General features: G+C 40.9%; 1 protein-coding gene across 1 annotated transcript in view; it reads left to right on the forward strand.

The window, feature by feature from the left end:
- Positions 1-5,015: 5,015 nt before the first annotated feature.
- Positions 5,016-16,833, forward strand: part of boc (BOC cell adhesion associated, oncogene regulated) — a 31,771-nt gene continuing 19,953 nt past the window's right edge. Inside the window, exon 1 of the mRNA XM_044104704.1 lies at positions 5,016-5,291. The gene's annotated coding sequence lies outside the window, so the exon portion shown is untranslated. The remainder of the gene's footprint in view (positions 5,292-16,833) is intronic.

Genomic DNA, 16,833 nt, shown 5'->3' on the forward strand with positions numbered 1-16,833 from the left:
CTCTGGATTTCTTTTATTTTAATGCCTTCACTTTTTCCTAAAGTCAAAGTAAACACTGAGTTTAAAGTTGCCCAGGATGCTCTGAAATGATCAGTGATAGTCAGAATGCATTGCAAGTTTCAATGCACTGTGTAAATTAATTTTTTGAAACAGTTTTTTTAGGATTTGTTCTCCTCGTTTTACAAAAAACCTGAGACTCTAGATTTCCAGATACGTAGTGTTGATGTATCACGGATAATAGAGGTTTTTCTTTATGAGACGGAAACACCTGTAGCTCCAATGTTTAGCATATTGACAGCACTTGAACCATGACAGAAGATGGAGTGGCATCTAACATCTAAAGCTTTTCCTATTTTTTAGGTGGCTATCATCTTGCCTGAAAGCAATTCCTAAAAAAAAATAATAAATAAATAAAAAAAAACTTCAACTTTGATTTCTCTGTTGAAAACCTTGGTCTTACAACACCCTCGTGATTAAACAATAAAGAAATATCTTTCTGTTATCATTCCTCCTGTATTTACTGGCAGCTAACTCATGGCTTTGTGGCACGTTTCAGATTATGTTGGACAAAGCTTCATTCTAGCTGCCCCTATACTCTATGTGGGATGACAGCAATCTTACTGAATCTCTCCACTGTCATGCACAAAATTATTTGCAAGTAGAGACACATCTAGAGCCCGCATCTGCACCACTGTCATGTTTTAGAATTGCAAAAGTCTCCAAAACAAGCAAACAGCAGCCCTGGTGCTACAAATACTGTTGAACTTGAAAGGTTGACAGAACATTCTGTTTTCTCAAAAGACACTTGCTCTGCATCGCAACAGTATTTACAGCCCTTGCAATTTCCACATTTTGCTATGTCACAACCACAAACTACATTCTATTTCCATTGACAGAAATATGAAAATTGATATGTATTTACATGTGCCTGTTTTATTTTTATTCCCTGGCCGATGTATAATTTAAACTCAGTTGGGGAACACTGGTGTACAAACAGACCATAAACAACTTTTTTGTTGCGATACTAAGCATTATAAGAGGTGGAAAACTAATGCTATGCATCACACTGAATCACTATGGAGAACCATAGTGGTGGCATCATCATGCTGTGGGAAGTTTGGATTTTCAGCAACAGGAAGAGGGAATTTTATCAGAGGCTTGTAGGTAATCATAGAAGAAAATCCACTGCAATAGACTTGAAACTGGGGCAGAGGCTCAGGTTCCAGGGGGTTAGAATGGCCTAGTTAAAGTCCATACCAAAATCAATGTCCTGACAATCTGTGGCAGGACAGGAAAAGTGGTGTTCACAGCAGAGGCACCCCACACCTTTATGATTTTTGTGAGCAAATAGATTATTTTTCTTCTACTTCATTATTATGCACCGATTTGTGTTGGTCTTTCATATAAAATCCTAATAAAACACATTGAAGTTATGTTCTTGCAATGAGACAAAATGTCTAAAAGATTAAGGGATATCAATAATATTAGATAAAGCTCTACAACTGAATTCCTCCTGATGTCAGACTAGCAAATGTAAAACGGAAGACATCTTGGATGTTGAAGCTTTAGGTGATGTCGCCGTTTCATTTGTTGAAAATGAGCTGGAACGACAGACACGATGCCAGAATAAATTCAGCTTTAATTGTTGTGCAAGGTCCATAAATCTTGTAAAAAACCATGTATGTTTTTTTTGGGGTTTTTTTTGTAATCCTGACTTAATGCAACAGCTCTTTGCTTTCTATGAAGAGTAATAATGTAACATAACGTTGCTTTATTTTTTGCTTTCAGATAAATGTATGATTAAGAAAATACCATGATTTTGTCCCTTTGCTCTGGCATGTGGCATGAGACAGAAACACAGTTCGTGGAGAGCAGCTGACACCACCAACATGCCTTTAAGTTATATTTGTTTAAATCAGCAAAAACTGAGGTTTCAGAAGTTTTTATGAAGTTTGAAGCAGTGCATTCCATCCCGGAAAAGACAAATCTAAGCATGCCAGACCTGTGTGGTCATTTGGGAAGTGACCACTGATGGATGTGCTTGTGTATATTTAGCGATGTGCTTCCTCACTTCACAATCTACGAGCTGTTGCTGTTTCCTGGCTTTGTTAAGAATGGGTTCCTCTGTGACTGAACCACAAAGTCTGGCTTCATGTTTTGAATAGGAGATCACTACTTCAACAGGTATTTGCACTTTCTTTAGTTTTAGTGAAACTTCAGTGGTGCTTCAAAAAAGCTTTCATCTGTGACTAATATTTGGTATGAATAAGTTGAATTTCTGTAGACGAAAAGAAATGGACAATACAATCCATCCCTAGTAAATGAAACATGATAAAATACCGAGTTACATTTGATGTAAGTTGTAGATTATATTTATCATTTAACCACAAAAGATCTTTGGTAGGCAAATTTGTGTTGGAAATCTCATTAAACTACAATAAAATGTGTGGTTGTGCCTTGAGAAAATGGGGAAAAATCTTTTCCAAAGCATTGCGCATATGGACATGTTGGCTCCTTTGGTATGACATCAGTGTGTTTGTACTTTCTTATACTCTCGCTTTGAGTATCTTAAAAAAACCCCCACCAAAATCATTAACTACAGAGCAAGTATGCCTTAACTAGTGGTCTTTGGACTACAAGTGTGCTGATTTTGCACACTTTAACGCCACGGCGTTCTGGAGCAGTGTGTTCTTGGGTGATGCATTCTGCTTCTGACTCAGTGAGGAAGTTACACAGCTGCTGAGGTCAGCAGATACAGAGACCGAGGGAGAGCGCTGCTCGTTGTCATGGCGCCCAGTTAAACAATGCGGTGACCACGGTTGAAGATGGGATGATGTTATGCAGTGGAGACCCTTCAGGAGAGCTCACTTCTACTATACACACACATAAGCACACAATGATTAACAATGTACCTTCTTAATAGGGAGGCAGAGCGGATGAATTCCCACCTGACAGAAAACTAAACTCACCCGGTGCTCCTCACTCGGTCTAACTCAGAATCTTTGTTGGCAAGATGCACAAATCACACCACATGCTCACACTCAGCTGACACTCCTCTCACCCTCCATCACTTTCATAACAACATTTATAATCATCTACATGACAATCTGTGCAAGACTCTATAATGCAGCTCTAGGGCAATAGAGGTTAGTGCTGAAGGGGAGCAGTGCATGCTGGGATTGCGGCCTGCTGAGAGAGGGGCATTCTGGGAGGCGGTGTCCTGCGGGCAGGGCCTCAGGGGGATGCAGTATGGTTAATGGCCCTTTCATGGCCGACCCACAAAGCCTTTTGTCCTTGGGTTAATTCATCCTGCCCAGCATGGATAGATGGGGGGAGTGTGAGGGGAGGAGTGAGTTTTTCTTTTTTTTCTTTTCTTAAATCAGAGTGGGGAGTCCCCTTTTTTTTATTCACTCTTCAGCTTGGTGCAAGGTGGCGCTAGTGTGAAGTAGCCAGTCCTGTTCAACAGCAACACCAAAACACTGACAGAGCCTGTAAGGATCTGGCAAACTGCAGCACAACAGTTAAAGGCCTCAATCAGTGAGGAAACATGTTGACAGTTAAATATTTAGAAGATACTTATCAGCTGAAGATAGCTAAAGAAACATAACATCACACACATACAATGTTGTTAAGACAAGTGGGATATTTTAACTCAAACAATTTGGTTCTGAATTTGTACAGTTTGTTCTTAGGGTTATTTATGGTTTAACACCAGTGATGGCATAGTTACTTTGAAAAAGTAACTTTAATCAGATTACTGATTACTCCTTGAAATGGTAGCTTAGCTAGATTACTGATTACCTGATTTGGAAAGTAACTAAGTTACATTAAGAGTAATTTTTTAGTTACTTTCAGCGACTGTTGACAACAACACTCTGCCGCTTGTGAAAATTACATTGAGCTTTGCCAATACTTAATTGCAAGTTATTTTAGAATGGTAACATCAACAATGTGTCTCCACTTATAAAGTTGAACTGAAGGGGAGGTTGTTTAATGGTTACAACAGTACAAAAAAAAACCTTTAGTAATTTGTGCGTGTTTTTGTGTGTTCCACAATAAAGTTGTGCGTTTAGTTGCACAACTTTGCGGACATGTTTATTTGTGGCTGTTTTCACGTTTATTGCGCTGTTCGTATTAGTCTCAATGTTTTCAGTTTTCTGGAGCGCAACGCGAAGCTCGATGTCATTCACAACAAATATTTTAACTTAACATTAACATTTCAAAAATCTTTGCCAGGATGTTCTCTTATCTTGTCTGTGGACCACCTGCAGTAGGTACTATCCCGCCAGTCACCTAGTAAGAATTGTCTAGGTCTACAACTGGATGGGTTGTTTTTAACCGGGCAGTTTTTAGAACACAAACTGCAAAGGTTTGTGCTCAACACTCATCTCAAGAAGTGGTTGGTCATGGTGGGAGTTCCTGCATTCTTCCCTCCAACACCCCCCACAATCAAACCCTGTGATCCAGGAATACCCAGTTATTAATGAACTGGACCCCTCATTTAAAGTGTGCTGACTGAAGTGTGGAAGAGATCTCCAGTGAGAGCAGAGAGGGAGGGGGGTTGAGGTGGTGGGGGGGTGGGGGGGGGTGAATTCAGGCTGTGATCACTGTGCTTTGAGTGGTCCGCACCACAACAACACAACACCAGGATAGCACAGTACACAGCTGCGCCTGAGGGCCTGCAGGCCTCAATGGAAGGGGGTCAATACAACTTCGGAGGGGATCATGGAATACCAAATCAAGGGGGAATGGAGGGAGGAAAGGGGGATGGGGGCGCTGTTTTTCCACCCAAACATACTGAAACTCAAATACGTTTTTTTTTTGTTTAGTTTTATATTTCTTTAATTATACACAAGGCTCTCTATGTTCCAGTTCCAGGCAGACTGTCTCTTGAAAGCCTAAATGTAAAGTGAAATTGGTGGAAAATCGACAGTGCAGTACCCAGCTCAGGGATTTTTTTTCCCTTTTTTTGGGAGCCAGTCCCCATTGTTCAGATCCCTCCTCCTTGCTTGGGAAGTGGGAGGACCCGAAAAGGCGTTCCAAAAGGGAGGAATTGTTTGAGAGCTCAGTCATCCAAAAACGGCCTTTCAATGTGAGAACTTGGGGAGCCGAAGGAAGAAAATGTCGGTGGCATCGCAGTAAATTACTAAAGCAGCTAAGCTTTAGAAAGGGAAGAAGAAGAAAAGTGAAAAGTGTCTCTTTTTTTAAAATTTATTTTTGAGAGAGAGCTACAACGCAGAAGAGAAGCCAGGAGAAGGATCGTGAGAACAGCAAAGTTACAGCCAGATTTGGTGAGTTTATGGGCTTCATGCGGTCCGTGCTGTTGTGGCGCTACGCTGCCTGGGAACATCTATTACTAATCTATCAATAAATTCATCTACCTTGGTACGTGTTTCCAGTTGTTATCGTGATTTAATGAACGATCCGCTTCTTTATTCACCGTGGAACTTTTACAACTTTCTAGATCATAAAGCGTGTGCTTTGATAGCCGCATTTGTTTTGTTTTGCTCTTTAAGAAAATCACGTAAACCTTTCCCAAACTATCTACTTTAACGCTGTTGGTGTTTGGATCTTCGCGTACGACGTGTTCGTCGGTGTCAGATTTGCTTATTATAAGTGGAATTAACTTTGTTGTCGGGCTTAGCTTGTTGTTGATTGGACGATACGCCTGCGCTTGTGTTATCCAAACTTTTCCTCCAAACTCCTGCGATGTATTACAACACAATACATGTTAAATCAGAGCTAAGATCGCAGAGTGACACGTTGGAGAGTCTAGAAGTTGTGTTTTTAACGCGCTTTAGTGTCTTTTTAGTTTGGAAATGTGTGCAGGGTTTGCAGGCCGCAGCCTATAGTGGTTCCCATAGGGTAAGGCAAAACAAGACCTGGGGAGCTGAGCCGCATTTATCCCCATGATATCCAAAGGGAGCAGACTGAAGGGGTGCTGAGTGTGAAGGAGCTCGTTTGTTCACGTCTTTCTGTCGTAGAAAGCACAGAAAATGAATGACGGAGTTGCAAGAAGTCAGAAATAGATTACATTTTATACACTGTAGCTGTTTTCAATATCAGGATAAGAATGGAAAGGGAAAACTATTTGTATTTCCATACTTTTCCCTCTCTATAAATGAACCTGCCTATTTATTTGCCCAGTTATTTGCCTGTTAGTCACCCATCTGTACATCTTTGCATCCTTGTAGTTATCTTATCAACTAGTTTTTCTAGGTTCCATATTTAAATCTTAGCCATTGTAGAAGTTTCTCCCATAATTCCAAAGTAAACAATTGTATTTATACTTAAAAATGCTCTTTTGATAGTACTAAGAGTACAGTGACACATTTGAGTTCAGAAAAGAGTGGAGTTTTGACATACGAAAGCTGTAGCGCCTAGAAATCTTGCGTATCTTTTAAAAACAGTTTGTATACTGTTCGTTTTGGTGAAATTGCATGCCTAAAATTAGGTTTATTCTCATCAGTTTGGTCTCTTGTCAGTGTGGCTGCCCATATAACGAAACAAGCCTACCTGAGAATGTTCTCCGCACTCTAAAGTCCTGCTGTCAGAATGACCCTATTAAAAGCTTCTAGTAAACAGGCAGCTGCTGGAGCTGCCTTATGGGAATGTAGGTGCTGTCAGGAGAGTCTGTCCTGATATCATCCTCTCATTCAGGTCTGATTTAATGAGAAAAATGCTTGTCAGTCCTCCAGGCTGCTAATGAGTGTTGGCCAGGAAGAGCAGGGGGTGGAGAAGGCCTGCTGGAACAGCCACGGGGGCTCAAGTTTCCAACCCCAGGTGTCGTTTTGTGATTTGGATTACATTTAGCCTCCGCCGCCTCTTTACATGGAGGGGGACCTCTGTAATTCAGTGACGGACATGGCATCGGACAAGAGGGCCTGATTGTTCCCGCTGAATCAGTGTCACTTGGATTAAAAGTCGAAACGAATGGCCTGGCCTCCCCCAATTAGGCGCTGGGCCTATAAGCGAATTAATTGGTCTCAGTAAAAAGAAGGGGGCCTTGTTGTTCGCTCGTTGGGTTCTTGTTGTTTTTGCTGATCATCTTTGACAGGCGGGCGGATCAAAGTTCCAGTCTGATTATCTGCCTGTTTTCTCACACTACTTTGGCCTTTTTGATTAAGTAGGAGTGCCATAAGCTCCTAATCAACTCCGGTGCCATTACACTTCCCAAGCCACGGTAAAAGTAGATTTATTAGGTTGATTTAAAGAGTTTTTCTTGGCTACTAAGGCAACTTTTGACTCATGTTAACCTAATCAGCAAAAGTAGGGGTTTTTTTTCCTAGTGGTTCCAACCATTTCAAGCAATGCTGACAAATATTTTAATAAATATATCCCCAGTCCTAGGATTACTTGCTTTTGCTCAACCTTTTCGGACCCATTATCATGATATCAAGCTTAGATAATCTGGTTTTCTTACTCAAACAATGGAAATCAGGAAAAAGAAAGTTGTAGTTTGGCATTGTAGTGAGGTTTTATCCCAGAAGTTCCTATTATCCAGAGTAGACTGAACAATAGGAATCTAACTCTTTGAATGTAGAACTGAAAATTAGCTTGCAGGAGATTCCCATAGGTGTGTCGACTGACGGAACAATATTACAGTATCTCAGATTTTACTTGGATTCAAAGTTACATTTATAAAATTATTTACCTAGGGCAAATATTTAGGACTATTTTAGATGTCTTTTTTAACTTTTTTTAATCTTAAGAGCCTTATAAGGAATTTCTACAAAGAAATACAATTAAAATAGAGCCAGAAAATCTATTTGACCCTTAGAAAAAAATACATCTTGTAAAGTTTCTAAAAGTGTATTGCATAAAAAAAAATTTTCTTGTAAAAATGACTAAGTTGAAAAGATTTTTTCACACAACAGCTATAACGTCTTTTTAACTGAACTGTGTGACAACCTGGCGAGGTGCATAGCCGTACGATACCAGTGGCTTTAATATACGTTCACAGGTACGTTTCACTACATCCAATCTTTAGCTAAATATCTTTCCTGCAATTGGCGGAGAAGAATAGGAAGTCTTCTTTCAGTCTGCTGACCGGCAGTGCTCAGCCATAGCCTGGGGTATGACAAGTGTGACATCATTCTGCTCCAAATGCAAAAACCTGAACATTTTTGATACTGCAGCTGCCTGAAATATTGGTTTACTTTGATACCAGTAACTGTAACTTGAGCAGTGTTTTCACACGTATCACAGATCTTTGAGTCAGTAAAGAAACAAGTGGATCTAGCTTGTCTGGTGTGCTTCCTCATCTGTATGTAAATCAAAGTCTATAAAGTCTGTGTTTTAAGATTATTTTTCAGATAAGAAACAGCTGGAGGGACCAGAAGGTTTTCTGTTGGCGCCTGCATTTCATGTTTGGCACTGGACTCTGGCGCTGGAAAGCGGCATTGTTATTACTAGTGGGTGTGACATTGGCATTAATTGACAAAAGAGGAAGAAAAAAAAAATCCTTCCCGAGGGCGTACTTTCATCTTTCTGACAGCAAGTATGCTTATGTTGTCATAGCACCCTGCAGGCAGAATCTGTGGGCCTTTTGCGGCACATGTGCGCACGTGTTAGTCGTCCAATCAAAACCAGTTCTCTGCAATGGAATGCATCACTTGTTGTTTTGATCCACAGCCGCTCTCACCTTCGCGGTTGTTTTGAGATTAAAGCGTTAAAGGAAGACTATTTTTGAGGGAAAAGAGAAAATGATTTAGCAGCAGTTTGTTCCTTCATTCTGAGTTGATGCAGCTTGTACAAAGGCAGCCGTTACCAAATATGGCTGCCTCTGCTGATCATAATGTTGGCTTGTTGACATACGGTGCATTAGTCCTTGTGGCGATAACAGATTGGAGGGTTGGTCCCCCAAGAGAGAGTTCCTGTGCTCAGTCGGACATTGGATAACCTAAGAGGGACACCTGGGCTGGCAGGTGGCCTGGAGTCCGCTCCCCCCTTCCCCTGGGGCTGCATACCTCTCTTCTCTTGATCCTTACTGCCAGCCAGGGCCACAGAGGGGGGCCTGGAGGAATGTGATGTGAAAATGGAGGGGATAGTGAAGGAGAAAGTTTGAACAGAGTTTGAGAGGACTGTAGTTAAACGATTAAGATAGTGGGAGAATAAAAGGTATGTCAGGAAAGGAGCTGAAGAATCAATTATTTGCAGATTGTTTAACCGTGAGATGTCTAAAAGGTTTCCAGCATTTTCTAACATATTGTAGCACAGATGGAAAATTATTCTTCTGAGCAACCTTGCTATGAAATATTCAAGTTCCTGTTGCCTTTGTTTTATATATATATATATATTTAGGTAAGTCCACAAACTTTGCAGGGAATACACAGGGAAATTTATGTCTATGGTTAGTAATGCCAACCATACTGATCTTGCTAAAATGAGACGCTTAAAACTGTTTAAAAAGGGATCAATAACAATGTTGCCTTTGTTACAAAATTATTTATAACTGTTTAACAGCAGAGCTGTGTAACGTTGACTGCTGTCTCTCAGAAACGCGGTGTGACGTCAACTCTTTTCTGAATATAAATGCTTTTGGTTTGAATACAATGACCTGATTAATAGTTTTGTATATTTGCAAAAAAATAATGAACGATACAACAGTCAGACTTATGATTGTATAGTAGTCCATTCCTCTCAAACATTCGACTGATCAGTGTTTTCACTTGCTAGTGGACATTTTGTATCTTGCGATATTATGCACCAAAAGAAAAAGAAGAGTGGGGAAGCAACAATCTGTTTTGAAAAGGGTCAAATGAGATATGCTCCAGTTCCTTATATTGGGCTTTAATTTATAAACGCCTCTGTCTTATTACCTGCAAGCTCTTACTTTATTTGTAGATTTCCAGTGAAGCAGAGAGACAGAGTTGTAAATCAACTCAACTCGCGTGACAATTCAGATCTTTACAAAATCATGCTTTGAAATTGGCTATAAAATCTCTGATTGGTGCATCTCTAAATTGCACTTGAATTAACATCTTACTGGTGATTATTCTGAACCTTTAGAGCCAGTTAACTTCATTAATTCCACTGCTTAAAGCAAAACTTAAAGCGCTCTTGATTGGATAATGAAGTTATTCCAACCTTCCTCTGGGTTCCCTCTACAAACAAACAGGCAAACACGCAGTTTTCGAGTGCTGTGTATGCATCGTTGGATCATTGATCAACTCCAGACTCCACTAAGAAAGCTCTCTGTGTGTGTAGACAAATAATTCAGTGTGTGCAAAGCAGATATTTGGACAAAGATTAGGGGGGCGTTATTACGAGCCAAAGGCAACCCAGACGCTCTAATAGATCATTTGCACACAGGCTTGAGGTTTGCACTCACACTTTAAGCCTCGCAGTTGCGTGTATTTGGGAAATTTTCATTTAGGAGGTTTGTCTGTCTGACAGCAAGCTGTCCTCCTGGAATATTAATTGCACATTGTTTTCCTTTCTCCAGCAACAATAAAAAGCATCAAAAAGACATCTAAGGGGAATTTTGTTTGTGTTCCAGGTCTTTAACCAGTAATCAGATTTATTGTGTTGCAAGAAAAGTCATCATTGAAGAATGTCAGACTGGCAGGAGAAGACATGATTCAACAGAATAAATCACTGGGCACCAGATCACTTACTTATTGGGCCCCTGAGGTTATCAGAGCTGGAATTTTCCATCGACAGAATGGCTCCGTCTGCTTGTAAAAAGCTGTGTGTCGGTTAACGTTTTAGTTTCTGATATTTCTAGAGGAGGATTGTGGATATCTGTGGGCGGCTCTGAGTGATGGGACAAGTGGTAGCTCTCCAGCGTGTCACAAACCCAGCTCCTGAAACTTTTTTTTTTTTTTCCAGCTGTTTGTCCTCTCCACTAAACCGTTTCAGATCCACCAACTCTCACTTCAAAACCTACAGCCAAACTCAGCTGCGCCTGTCAGACATGGCTGACGCCTCATGGCCTTTTCTTCAATTTCCTGCTTCTTCTCCCTTTCCCTGTATCTGTTGTTGCTATAACTTTCTCCTTTGGCTGCTGCATACAGCTGCACAGCCTGTCTTTGCCTTATCTCTCCCTCCTGATGTTTCCCCATGTCTGTTTTTCATATAATTTTTCATCCGCTCTGCTTTTCTCGTCTTTCCTTCGTCTCCCACTGAGAGTTTTAGGGCCAGGAAAACTCTCGCTCTCCCTTCTCTCTCTCCTCCCCCCCCCCTGTCTTCTCTGGGTTCCTGCAGAATAATGGGGAGAAATTGCTCTTGATTTATAATTGGTTCCATTCACTCTGATGCATGAGCTGCCAAAAGAGTTTGGGGGCCCCTTTAACCCATCCAATACCCACTCTCCCTCCCTCTCAATGTTGCAGGAACACACAGGGAGCAGGCTGCGTGTACAGTATAGGCAGCTATAAAAGCCCGCATTGGCCTGCAGTATTTTATCTCTCTGGATTGAAGATAAGTGGTAGCCTGTGTTTTCGCCTGTTGACATTTGGTGTTGGAAAAACTTCCTCAGGTCTGCATGTTTATGTGCCTCTGTGAATATACTTTAACCATGTAATGGTGTGATCGCTTGTTCATGTGTCACAGAATGGTTGTGGTTAAATGACATATGTGAGTGTTAGGGGCGTAGTGACACATCCAGCTCATAAGTGGAGGGAGATGCTCAACTTTTGGGTTCATGGGAGCGTGACGGTACTAGAGTATAACAATATATACTTTTTAGCTTTACAAATAAGATATTTCAATACGTGTATCTTTAAGAAGGGTTTGGTCCAGGTTTGTTGTCTTAAATGTGCACTAAAATCTTCTGTGCCTCTACAGAAAAGTTTGGTAACACTTTGCATTGTAGACCCACATATATACAGTTATCCGCACATGCAAAAAAGCAACAAAAAAATCAGACGCATCAATTAATAACAATAAACGCATCTCATAAATTGTAAGACGAAGGAAGAGTCTTTAAGATTGGAGTCCGGTTGGCTTAATCTGGCCTTGGAAAAGTGTTATAGAAAAAGATTCTAGATACTCAGAAAAGTGTCTGTAGAGGCTTTATGGAGTCTTTGCATTTGTATTGTGGACATAATGTCTGCTATTCACGAATGAAAAGGAGGAGGAGTGGAAGAGCTTTACTCTCTCTGGATTAGTCCCAATGGCTGCTTTTCTGTATCAGGTATTGCCATCAAGATTGGGAGAATCCAGAAAATTAAAAATCCAGGTTCAGGCAGAAAGTGGGCTTGGCTTATCAGTCAAATATTCTAGACCATACCTGTTGAATTACTTTTGAAAAATAAATTTAAAAAAAGGGGTTTCAAACATATGATATACAATAGGATGACATGCCTGAAGCAAACCTCTTCATATCTTCATAAAAGTCACATGGTGACAGACATGACACAATTTTCTTTTTCAAAACAGAAATATTTTAGTCTTTTTATATGTAATTTCTTACTCCCCTTGCAATTGTATGATTGTGATTACACAACAAATTACAAAAAATCCTTCAGATTTTGCTCCCAGATGGTGAAAAACTGTCATCTTAGCCATCGCTTTCTTCTTTGTTGTCTTCCTCTCTTTCAAACAATCCTTCCTCCTTCTCTTCTTCTTCACCTCCCATCAGGTCTGGGTGGCCGTGATGATCCCGTCCTGTTCCCATGGCCCCACTGGGCATATTGGCATCACTATCCCAAGCCCGGGAATGTGGGTGGATGTGCTCACCATGGCATCATAATTAGCTCTGCTCGGCTAATTCGGCCTTGTTATCTAAATTATGCAAATGGCACTGTGCCTAATTGATTAGAACGCCGCCTTCCTCCACAACGCAGTAACGTCCAGATCCCATCCCTTAATCCTCCAGACGCTCTGTAGCTCGTTAGTGCCGGATTGGTTGCAGGGGTGGGTGTAAAGGAGCGCATGGACGGGCAAACAGCTTGTTAATACTTTGTAAAGCATAGGGATAAATATGTGTGTGGGTCTTTAAGAGAGCGTATTTTGAAGGGAGGGGGTGCATTCTCAGCCTCATTAGTGATGCTTTTGATGTGTAATTTTATGGCATGAGAACGGGGGTGTTTCGGGTGGGTGTGGGGTTGGATTTGGACTGACCCCCTATCCACCTGTTGAGCAGTATTTTCTTGCCAAATTAGACTCCATAATGTTCCCTTCTGCCTGTGGAGCGCTCCGGGGGAATGGGACGATAACTGGGAATCGATTTAGGATTTGTTCCCTGACAAAGTCTTTTCTTGTGTGGAATATAAAACAAGAGCAGAGAGAGTCCTCTCCAGCTTGGGTTATCCAGAGACAGTGGGATTTTCACACTGAAGCAAAATGCCTGATTTGTGAAAGAATTATGCAAAACTACTTTTTGCTTTTCCTCAGATAAGGCACCTTTTTAGTAGGTTTGTAGATCAATAATGCATGTACACTGGTGGTATATTATACTAATGCAATAAACTGACAATGAAGTAAAGGTATACCAACTTTTGGCAAGATAACAACTCGCTTATCAATGGCTACATTTTGGGTCAGCAATGATGCACTGATTAGGATTATTCTCACTCATACAGATTTGTAATTTATTATCAGCCAGCTACTTTGACAGAGGTGGAAGTTATGAATCCAGCATAAATTGAAGGAATTATAAAGTTATCCTTTAAAACATCTGATTTTTATTAAGAGTGACTTGCTAATCTGAGCCGATAAAAAGAAAATTGGCAGATTATGATCACTTTCTTTTTGAGCATTGTGTCTCTAGAGGTGACAGACATGACAGAGGAAACTCTAAAATTTTTTTTTTACTTTGTCTACATGGGTTGTGATTAACAAGTTAATGGAATAATCTAATAAGTTGAATAATACTCTGCTTACCAATGTTAACTCTGTGCTAACTAACACATTTTCCAGGAATAGTTAGCCATACCACCCACTGACATTTCTATCATTATTCACCTTCATTTTATCATCCTGCCTATTCTTAAAATGACAATCTTAAAAAAAATGATGTGGCTCATTTCATCTGTGTATTTTTTGTTTATTGTTTTGTAATGTTTAAGTAGCTGAAACATTTATACTCACAAAGACAAAAGTTATGAGCTTGACAATGTTGTGCACTGACCAACTAAACAGGAATCATGTTTGACTTTTTCATGTTATCAGTACATGTCACTTACAGTGCCCCCAACTATTATTGGTACCCCTAGCAAAGCCCTAAAATTAATGTATCTGTTATTGCAGTAGCATAACTTTGAGAGTAACAAAATTCAGAAAAATGTTAACTTTAATTGCCCATCTTGATTTTGGGAACAGTAAAGTTATTCAAATCATATTTTCCCATTTCTCCAAAAAGAGCAATGTTCAGAACAGGTGGGACTGTGAGAATTAAGGCTGGCTCACTGAGTGTGTCTCATCACCACAGTAGAAAGCTGAGAGCCTCACCAAAAATCCTTATCTAAGTGTATAAAGAGGGTAAAGGAGTCAAAAAGGTCATTTGAAGGGATTATCTTGGAGTGCAGTACTTTTAACCCAGGATTGTTCTAGAACCAGTACTTCTGCATTACTAAAGGCCAAGTTTGTGGCTAGTAGCACAGTTGTTCATAATACCAGCTTTGACAAATGATCTATGAAACTTTTGATTGGACTAAAGAACGCACCAAGATCAGTCCACAGTGAAGTTTGCTCACAGCAGCAATATTTATTGTACTATAATTAGATGTTTACTATGACGGAATTGCAAAATGAAATGTTTGTGCCACAGATTTGCTGAGAATGTGCTGAATGATGGAAAACTCCTGGGTGGTTAAATTCAAAGAAGGGCTTCTTGTTGTTTGTGTATATGTCCATCTCCTGTTAATGAGGTTGATGGTAAATCGGGCAGGGTGCTGGGTTGTTAAGCTACCTCAGCACTCGTCTCATCGCGCGCCGCTCGGCACAAATCCCAGGCGGCGACCGAGAGGCCAGCGACCAGATTGACAGAGTAAGGGGAAAATATGTTGGGACACTCTCACAAACACTCCCTCTCATTGATGAGGCTCTGCTCTCTCCTCCCGCTTGCCTGCCAGTCGACGTCCTCTATATTAATTTAAGTTGCTGTTCGGCTTTCCCAGTCACCGCCCCCACTACTGCTGCTTTCATAAACCTCTTTTAACCATTTCACATCAATCGATAAAGGCATTGACCACCCCACTGTTCTTCCCTCCTGCCTCCACAGACTCTCCACTCTCTAACCTCTCTGCCACGTATCCCCCTCTTCCTCTCTCTTTGGTCATTGAGCAGGGCCCATCAGCTCTTCCCCGGGCCCTTCAGAGCAGCGTCTCCCTTTTCTCCAGGGGTCTGCGGGGTCTTTGTCCGTGCACCGGCTCACTGCTTTACAATGACTCTCCACTCTATTAAGGTGCGTTCTGCCTGTTAGCGTAGCCAGGGGCAACCGGCCTCCCGCATGGCAGCTATGCAGCTCGGCATTGTGGACCTAGGGCTCAAGCGGGGGCAGTTGAACCCCCGGCACTCCTCACACTTGACACCGCATGTGTTTATCTAGAGGGGGGGCTTTGTGGTGTTTGGAGAACCTCCAGAGTGAAATGTTGGGAGGGGGCATGGAGTGTAAAAAGACGTAAAACTGGAGGAAGGGGGGGGGGGGCAAATTTGGGGAGGCGATAAATATTCAACAGCTCAACTCCTCTGGAGTTACTACCCTGTGAGCACTTCACCTCCTCCCTCCCTCCTGCGTGCCTTCTCCATGCCAGAAAGCAGATGGAATGTGAGAGCTCAGGGAGGAGGCTCCAGTCTGGTTTTATCCAATTAGCAGGGTTGTCAAAATGAATTTATCCACGGAGGCAGGGGGACAATGGGACTGGCAGTGGTACGAGAGGACAGGGTCCCTCGCTGTCTTTACTTAGCACGCTCACAATGAACTTCTGTCAAGTGACTCGCCTGCTCATCATCTTATAAGGCACTTGCATAGCTATGGTCATGATACATGCCTGTGCACCACAAATACTGTGTTGCATTGTCTCTTAGTTGTTCCTGTTTGGGGTATCTCTCTTGGGACTTGTACTCCAAGTATTTGTATCTCATTAAGTAACACCACATGTTTAAATGTTGCTGTTCTGAGGGATTTTTTTTAAATCTTGTAAAATATTTATACTTTGCCCGGTATGTGATTATGTTTTAGCTCTTGAAGCATGAGGCAACAGCCTTCACAATAAAAATTAAGCCTTAAGGAAAGACCAGAGTTTATTAAGTGAGTTTTCTAGATAACTCTTGTAGTACCTGTTATTTAGACTGAATGTAGATCAGTTGGTCTTGGAGATGTGGCCAACAACTTTTCCAAGAGCAAAGCAAAGATTTTAACACTGATGATGAGAGAATTTTCTATGCAAATGCTATTTTATGACCAGGCTTTTGTCAGTATGAGATTCTCAAGGTGTGACCCTCCTTCAGTCAAAGTCCCACTTCTCAAGGTAAAATATTTACATTTTGTATTAGTTATCAAGAGGTTATTGCACAGAATATTATCCTTATCCTAATTAAAGTATAATAAGCTTATATCGACAAATAATAAGTAGGTCAATCTGAGTACAGTCTGGCAACCTGAGAAAACAAGTAGGTCCTTTGGTAAAGATCATTTGACATCTTTGCATCTTTTGTGAATAGATCTTTATTTCCTTAATAAGAGTGGTAGTTAGCACTTCTTTTCTTTTCTCTTTGTTTTGGTACATTTTCACTTCATGTTTTTCAAGAGCAGAAACATTTCCAAACAACTGAACTTGATTTTTTTAATTTATTTTTTTTTTTTTTTTAATGGAAGGAGAGAGTGTTGTAGTTTTTTTTCCATCCAGCTGAATGGCCAATAGGGGAAGTAGGGACATAGTGTCA

The sequence above is a fragment of the Gambusia affinis genome, linkage group LG21, assembly GCF_019740435.1.
Source record: "Gambusia affinis linkage group LG21, SWU_Gaff_1.0, whole genome shotgun sequence".
Classification (NCBI taxonomy): Eukaryota; Metazoa; Chordata; class Actinopteri; order Cyprinodontiformes; family Poeciliidae; genus Gambusia; species Gambusia affinis.